The sequence below is a fragment of the Rhinolophus hipposideros genome, assembly GCF_964194185.1.
Source record: "Rhinolophus hipposideros genome assembly, chromosome: 4".
NCBI lineage: Eukaryota > Metazoa > Chordata > Mammalia > Chiroptera > Rhinolophidae > Rhinolophus > Rhinolophus hipposideros.
In genome coordinates this window covers 42,584,832-42,593,478 of record NC_138050.1, presented here as the reverse complement: position 1 = coordinate 42,593,478, position 8,647 = coordinate 42,584,832, and positions in this window count along the sequence as shown.

Here is an 8,647-nt window from a genome sequence, read left to right as displayed (position 1 = left end):
CAAGAGTAGCAAGTTGGGGGGTCTATGGTTCCAAATTATCAGTCCCCCTAGGGCATAAATTTCTGGGGAAACTTAGAGGCACCTGGAGCAGATCCAAATGATCTAGACACCCAAGATCTCAGCCACCCACTTCTTCTCACCTCTAAGACACTGTCTAAGGGCTAAGCAAGACCAGTGGCCCAAGACACTGGTAGTAAGAATCCAGTTGCTCAGAGAAATAAAAAGCTATGTAAAAAGATAGACATTAATTGATACTAGTTAACTATTCACTGGCTGTTCTCTTTGCATCAGGTAGTGTGCTAAGCATTTTATAAGCACTATTTAATCCCAACAACCAGCCAAATGTATAAGTACTACTAGACCATTTTGGATATGAAGAAGCTAAAGCTTAGAAATTTCAAATAACTTATCATACTACCAGTAAGTGGAAAGGCTAGAGAGGCCCTGACTTGGAGGCTGGCACCAGAGCCCATAATGAAACATGCAATGATGTGCTGTTGAGGAGAGGTAGGGATCTGGAAGTCAAATATCTTCAACTGCAGTTAAGGAGCCAGTGAATAACTAAAAGCAGACACACATTATAGTTATTCAACATGCCTGATGCTCAGGATTCCAGAGCATTGAGGGAAGACTTATGTTGTCCTCAAACAACTATGTCAGAGAATCATAAATAGTGAGCCATTGGTATGACCCAAAATCAAAGGTTTGACCTAATCTGATAAGTATTGTTTGTCTCAAGACAGGAGCCTGTGTCCACATGAAGACAGAACTACCGCGTTTCCCCGAAAATAAGACCTAACCAGAAAATAAACCCTAGCATGATTTTTCAGGATGACATTCTCTTGAACATAGCCCTAATGCATCTTTTGGCAGAAACCGTAATATAAGACCTGGTCTTATTTTCAGTGAAACATGGTAGACTCCATGGTTAAAGCAGTGAACTGAAACATGTGGCCAATTTGTCCTACTGATACCACCTAGGACAAAATAGGATTATAGGAAATCCCAACAGGTTATGCCAAAAGCCTCTTTCTACACATGGAAAATAAGCTACCACCACCATAATCTACAAAACCATCACCATCACTTGGGATAATAAAATGCTTTATAAGAGGTATTTTAAAGTAATGGTAGAGAACTTCAGTTCCAGTGTCACTCAGACCTAGGTTCAAATCCTTGTTCTGCCAGTAGTCATTAGTTATGTGATACTAGACAAGCAACTCAAACTCTTAAAACTCTGTTTTCCATCTGTAAATTAGTGGAACTAAAATAGAAGTTCACTTCATAAAGTTGTTGTAAGGATTAAAATAAATCATGCATACAAAATACTTAGCCAAGTGCCTGGTACACAGTGCTCATAAATGCCGTTACTATTATTTATGCTTTTAAAAACTCTTCTACATTCACAGTTTTATCTGAATTGGGAAAATCTGGTATTAGACTCACCATACAAATATAAGGGCATGAATAAGATATCAAAATTGTCTTGGCTCTGTTTCTGTACTGTTCCTCCATAGGTGGTATTTCCAAACAGTGCTCGCAGGCCAATAAAGAGCATATAACAGACCATTTATTGTTTCCTCTGGCAAAGTGGAAAAGGACAACAGTGATGACATCATTCATTAAACTTTGACATTTTTCAACAAATAAGGACAATAACCACAAGTTCTGAATTATCTCTTAGCATTGATGGTGAGGGAAAATATCCAAGTTGGCCTTCAGAAATTCTGAGACCTTACTTTCTCAGTACTTACAACTTAGCAGAATTTAGAACAGGTCCTTTAGGTGAGCCAGTTAACACTTATAAAAACTGACTTATATTGTTGTTATTTTAAGGTAAATATGAACTATCTCCCCAACATATTGTAAACTACTTGAGGGTTAAAAGTTTGACGTGTAAAAAATGGCAGCATGAGGTGAGGCTCTTGAAATCTCCCCTGGAATTTACAACAAATTGAATTTACAACTATAACTCCACAAAGTACTCCCTGAGCAGCAGACAGGCAAGACGAAGAGGAGCACTACTGAAATCATCTTAAGGTTGGCAAATTGCGTGAGTGGGGGAGTAGAAAAGAAACAGGTGCGGAGACAGGGTCGGTGTGGGCACAGGACTCAGACCTAGCTCAGTGCTCCAAGCTCACTGCATCTGGGAATTACCGCAACTGCGGGAGAGGGAAGAACTCGGACTACTAGGGCTCCACTTACAGCCCACAGGGCTGAGGAGACAGCATATAACACAGCTGAACCCAACTCTCACGACAGAGATTTTGGAGCATAGACTGAGAGAAGAAGGCTGAAAATGGTGGTTTAAGCCCTCACTGCCAAGCAGAGGACAAAAGGCTTAGGCTAGGAGCCTAGCCGCCTCCTTCCTACCCTCCAGAGCTCGCCCCACCCCCACCTGCACAGTGCTAGAAGCGAAACAGTAGCAGTGTAACATCAAAACAATACAATATTTGCAGTTCTGAGAACAGTGATCCACAGACACGGACTCCCAGCATAACTAGTTCTGGCAAAGGAGAGGGAGCTGTGGAAGCGGGACCTCCTGTGGTGGTGGTCACCGCCATTGTTCTGGGCCACCTCTCACAACTCACCCCGCCCCTGTCCCCACCTATCAGGGCAGATCCCTGCAGGAGGAAACAGAGCTGCTAAAACACATGGGCTCTGAATCTGGTGCAGGAAGAGCTTTGGAACTTCAGAAACTCTCCACATCCCCCCACAGAGGCGACACACTATGACCCAGGTAAACTGTTCACCGAGGACAAGCCTGCCTTCTAGGGAATCACCCCTTTGTGTGAGAATCTGGAATAGTGCGCTGAAAACATAACACTACAGTGGGAGAGAGAATAAAAGGTTGCTGTCAGAGAGAAAATAAAACATTCTACCAACACCTACTGGAAAACAAAAGAAAGACCTCTTTCTATCAACCTGTGGCAGAACCCACTCCTGTAGATATCTAGGAAGAGAAATAATAAATCATTAATTGCCATGAATAACCAACGCAACAAGAAAGCTGAGAAAGAAAATGAAAAGTCTCCAGAAAATGAACTTAAAAATATGGAAATATGTAACTTAAATGACAGAGAATTCAAGATTGCAGTTCTTTAAAAACTCAATGAGATTCTAGAAAACACAGACGGTCAGTTTAATGAACTCAGAAACACAATCAAAAAACAAAATGAATGTTTTACCAAACAGATTGAAATTTTTAAAAAGAATCAAATAGAATTTCTGCAGATTAAGAACTCAATAAAAGAAATGAAGAATGAAACAGCCAGCTAGGTAGTAGAGTTGATCAGATGGAGGAAAGAATCAATGACATCGAAATAGAAATCTGGAAATGACACAGATGGAAGAAAAAATTTAAGACTTGAAAGAAATACAAGAATTCTAATAGAAATTTCTGACTCCATCAGAAAGAGCAATATAAGAATAATGGGCATACTAGAAGGAGAAGAAAGAAGAAGGGAACAGAGAGTATATTCCAACAAATAGTCGATGAGAACTTCCCAAACTTGTGGAATGAACTGGATCTTCGAATCCAAGAAGCAAACACAACACCTGATTATCTCAACCCCAACAGGCCTTCTCCAAGGCACATTGTATTGAAGCTATCAAAAATCAACAACAAAGAAAAAATTCTCAAAGCAGCCAGGGAAAAGAAGACGGTAACCTAAAATGGAAAGCCAATTAGAATATTATCTGATTTTTCAGCAGAAACTCTATAAGCCAGGACAGAGTAAACCAAATATTTAAATGATTGAAAGAGAGAATTTGTGAGCCAAGAAAATATACCCAGCAAAGATATCCTTTAGATATGAAGGAGGAATAAAGACCTTTTCAGACATACAGAAGCTGAGGGAATTATCTAACACACTACCTGCACTGCAAGAAATACTGACGGAGGATATTCGATCAGCATTAACAGGGATAATTTGTGGCAACCAAAAGATAAAAGGTGGAGAATAAAAGCCTGAACTGGAATATGAGAATGGAGAAAGTAAGCATGCTGAAGAAAATGGAATACTCTAAATATCAAACTTTCTTTTACATAAATTTAATGGTAACCACTCAAAAAAAGATCCAGAAGTGAAATACATAACATAATAAAAGAAGAAACAGAGGGAAAAAATCATAGAATACCACCACACAGAAATAATAGACAAGAACAAAAAGGCAGAGAAACAATGGAGACACAGTCTTACCAGAAAAACTAAAGACAAAATGATAGGAAATACTCACATATCAATAATCACCGTAAATGAGAAAAAAAACTCACCAATAAAAAGATGCAGTGTAGCAGATTGAATCAAAAAACTAAACCCAAACATATGCTGCCTCCAGGAGACACATCTCAGTAACAGGACAAACAGACTCAAAAAAAAAGGATGGAAATTAACACTCCAAACAAATGGTATCCAAGGAAATCAGGTGAAGCCATATTGATATCAGATGAATCAGACCTCAGGATAAAAAAGGTAACAAGAGACAAAGATGGACATTTCATAATGATAAAGGGGACTGTACAACAAGAAGACATAACAGTCATCAATATTTATACCCACAATCAGAGAGCACCAAAATATACCAAGCAACTACTAACAGAACTACAGGGAGAAATTGACCAAAACACAATTATACTAGGGGACCTAAATACATCATTGACAGCTATGGATAGATCATGCAAAAAGAAGATAAATAATGAAATAGCAGCCCTAAATGACACGTTAGATGAAATGGACATAATTTACATTTAGAGAGAGCACTTCATCCTAAAACATCAGACTATACATTTTTTTCTAGTGTACATGGAACATTCTCAAGGTTAGACCATGCATTGGGACAGAAAACTAGCCTCAGCAATTTTAAGAAGATTGAAATCATACCAAACATATTCTCTGCTCAAGAGGCTTTGAAATTGGATATCAACTGCAAAAAGAATGCAGGAATAACCACTAATACGTGGAGTTTAAACAATACACTCTTAAAGAATGACCAGGTCAAAGAAGAAATAAGAGGAGAGATCAAAAGTTACATAGAAACAAATGAGAATGAAAAATACATCCTACCAAAATTTTGGGGATGCAGCGAAAGCACTTTTAAGAGGGAAACTTATATTATTACAGGCTTATCTCCTCACATTACACCTTAAAGAACTAGAAAAAGAAGAACAAATGAAACCCAAGGTCAGCAGAAGAAAGGAAATAATAAAAATCAGAGCAGAACTAAATGAAACAGAGAACAAAAAGACAATAGAAAAAATTAATGTGACAAAGAGCTGTTTCTTTGAAAAGATAAATAAAATTGACAAACCTTTGACTAGACTCACTAAGATAAAAAGAGAGAAGACACTAATAAACAAAATCAGAAATGAAGGAAGTTATCACAGATGCCACAGAAATACAAAGGATCATCCAAGAATACTATGAAGGACTGTATGCCACCAAATTCAATAACCTAGAAGAAATGGACAAGTTCTTAGAAACATATAGCTTTCCTAGGCTGAATCATGAAGAATTGGAAAATCTAAGTAGACCGATCACCAGTAAGGAAATTGAATCAGTCATCCAAAACTTTACCAAAAGCAAAAGTCCGGGACCAGATGGCTTCACTACTGAATCCTACCAAACCTTCAAAGAGGATCTAATACCAATCCTTCTCAAACTCTTCCAAAAAATTGAAGAAGAGGCAATACTCCTTAACTCATTTTATCAGGCAAACATTACCCTGATATCAAAACCTGGTAAGGATAACACAAAACAAGAAAACTACAGACCAATATCTCTGATGAATATAGACGCCAAAATCTTAAACAAAATTCTAGCAAATCGAATGCAACAATACATTAAAAAGATTATTCATCATGATCACGTGGGGTTCATCCCAGTGGCACAAGGATGGTTCAACATACGCAAATCCATCAATGTGATACATCAGAGAAACAAAATAAAAGACAAAAATCTTATGATTATATCAATTGATGGAGAAAAAGCATTTGACAAGATACAACATTTTGTCAACGTGATTAAAACACTTAATGAAATAGGTATACAAGGAAAATACCTTAGCATAATAAATGCCATATATGACAAACCCTCAGCTAATATCATAATTAACGGTGAAAAACTGAAATGCTTTGCTCTACTTTCAGGAACACGACAGGGCAATCATCTCTGCTTTTCAACATAGTGTTGGAAGTCCTCACCAGAGCAATCAGACAAGACAAAGAAATAAAAGGCATCCAAATTGAGAATGAAGAAGTTAAATGGTCACTCTTTGCAGATGACATGATGCTTATATAGAAAACCCTAAAGACTCCACCAGAACGCTTTAGAAACAATAAACGAATACAGTAAAGTTGCTGGCTACAAAATCAACGTACAAAAGTCCATTGCATTTCTATATACTAACAATGAAATCTCAGAAAAAGATATAAAAAAAAAGAAAACAATTCCTTTTGCAATTACAACAAAAAGAATAAAATACCTAGGAATAAATTTAACCAAGGATGTGAAAGACGTATATGCTGAAAATTATAAGACATTTTTTAAAGAAATTGAAGAAGACACAAAGAAATGGAAAGACATTCTGTGCTCATATATTGGAGTATCAACATAGTTAAAATGGACGTATTACCCAAAGCAATACACAGATTTAATGCAATCCCCATCAAAATCCCAATGGCATATTTTAAAGAAATAGAACAAAAAATCATCATATGTGTATGGACCACAAAAGACCCCAAATGGCCAAAGCAATCCTAAGAAAAAAGAACAATACTGGAGTTATCATACTCCCTGACTTTACCTTGTAGTACAGGGCAACAATAATCAAAACAGCGTGGTACTGACAAAAAAAAAAAAAAAAAACAGACACATAGACCAATGGAAGAGAACTGAGAACGCTGAAATAAACCCACATAAATATGGATAGATAATTTTTGACAAAGAAGCAAAAAACATACAATGGGGAAAAAGCCTCTTCAATAAATCGTGCTGGCTAAATTGGAAAGCCACATGCAAAAGAATGAAACTGGACTACTATCTGTCACCACATACCAAAATTAATTCAAAATGGATTAAAGACTTAAGCATAAGACCTGCCACAATAAACTGCATAGAAGAAAACATAGGTGCTATACTTATGGACCTTGGGTTCAAAGAGCATTTTATAAATTTGACTCCAAAGGCAAGGGAAGTAAAAGCTAAAATAAATGAATGGGACTATATCAAACTTACAAGCTTCTGCACAGCAAACGAAACCATCAACAAATAAGAGGCAACTAACTGAATGGGAGAATATTTTTGCAAACAATGCCTCCATTAAGGGGCTAATATCCAAAATATACAAGGAACTCATACAGTTCAACAGCAATACAAAAAACCCAATTGAAAAATGGGCAGAGGACCTAAAAGAGACATTTCTCCAAAGAGGACATGCAAATGGCAAATAGACATATGAAATAATGCTCAACTTCACTAATCATCAGAGAAATGCAAATAAGAACTACAATGAGATATCACCTCACCCCAGTCAGAATGGCTATCATCAACAAGACAAATAGCAACAAGTGTTGGAGAGGCTGTGGAGAAAAAGGAACCCTCATACACTGTTTTTGGGAATGCAGACTGGTCCAGCCGTTATGGAAGGCAGTGTGGAGGTTCCTCAAAAAACTACAAATAGAATTATCATATGACCCAGCAATCCCTCTCCTGGGTATCTACCAAAAAAAATCTGAAAACATATAGCCATAAAGACAAGTGTGCTCCAACGTTCATTACAGCTTTATTTACGGTGGCCAAGACATGGAAACAACCAAAATGTCCTTTGATAGATGAATGGATAAAGAAGTTGTGGGATATATACACAAAGGAATGCTATTCGGCGGTAAGGAAAGATGAAATAGGACCATTTGTGACAACACGGATGGATCTTGAGAGTAGAATGCTAAGTGAAATAAGTCAGAAAAAGTAAAGAACCATATGATTTCACTGATATGTGGTATATAAACCGAAAGCAACAAAAAAACAAGACAAACAACTGAAGGAAAAAAAACTCATAGACACAGACAATAATTTAGAGGTTACCAGAAGGTAAGGGGGGAGGGGACAGCAGGGCTCTCAAAGAGGGTAAATGTTGTCTAATATGTAGTGTTGGAAAGAGAACTGACTCTGGGTGGTGAACACACAATGGGATTTATAGATGATGTAATACAGAATTGTACACCTGAAATCTATGTAACTTTACTAACAATTTTTACTCCAATAAACTTTAATTTAAAGAAAGAAAAAGTTTGACTTATACTCTCTTCACTTTCCCTAGAGCATCTAGAATAGTGTTGTGTGCATAAAAAGTGCCCAATAAATATATATTGATTCATTAATAGAGGGACTCAATATTCAGAAAACATATGCAACTTCATCGAGGTGGAGGGATTCTATGAACTTTTTGTTTACCCATTCCCAAGAGCTCCAAGTAGTTTGGATGTATAATTAAGAACTTTATGGGAGTAAGCAGCAGTAATTGGGGTGCTTTTCCAATGCCTAGCCCAACTGTACTAGAAAATATTGCAGTGCCAAAGAATGTCTAGTCGGCATGGCATTAGAGTCTCCCAGGACTGGTGCACTTACGTCAGACTCATAGACAGTGA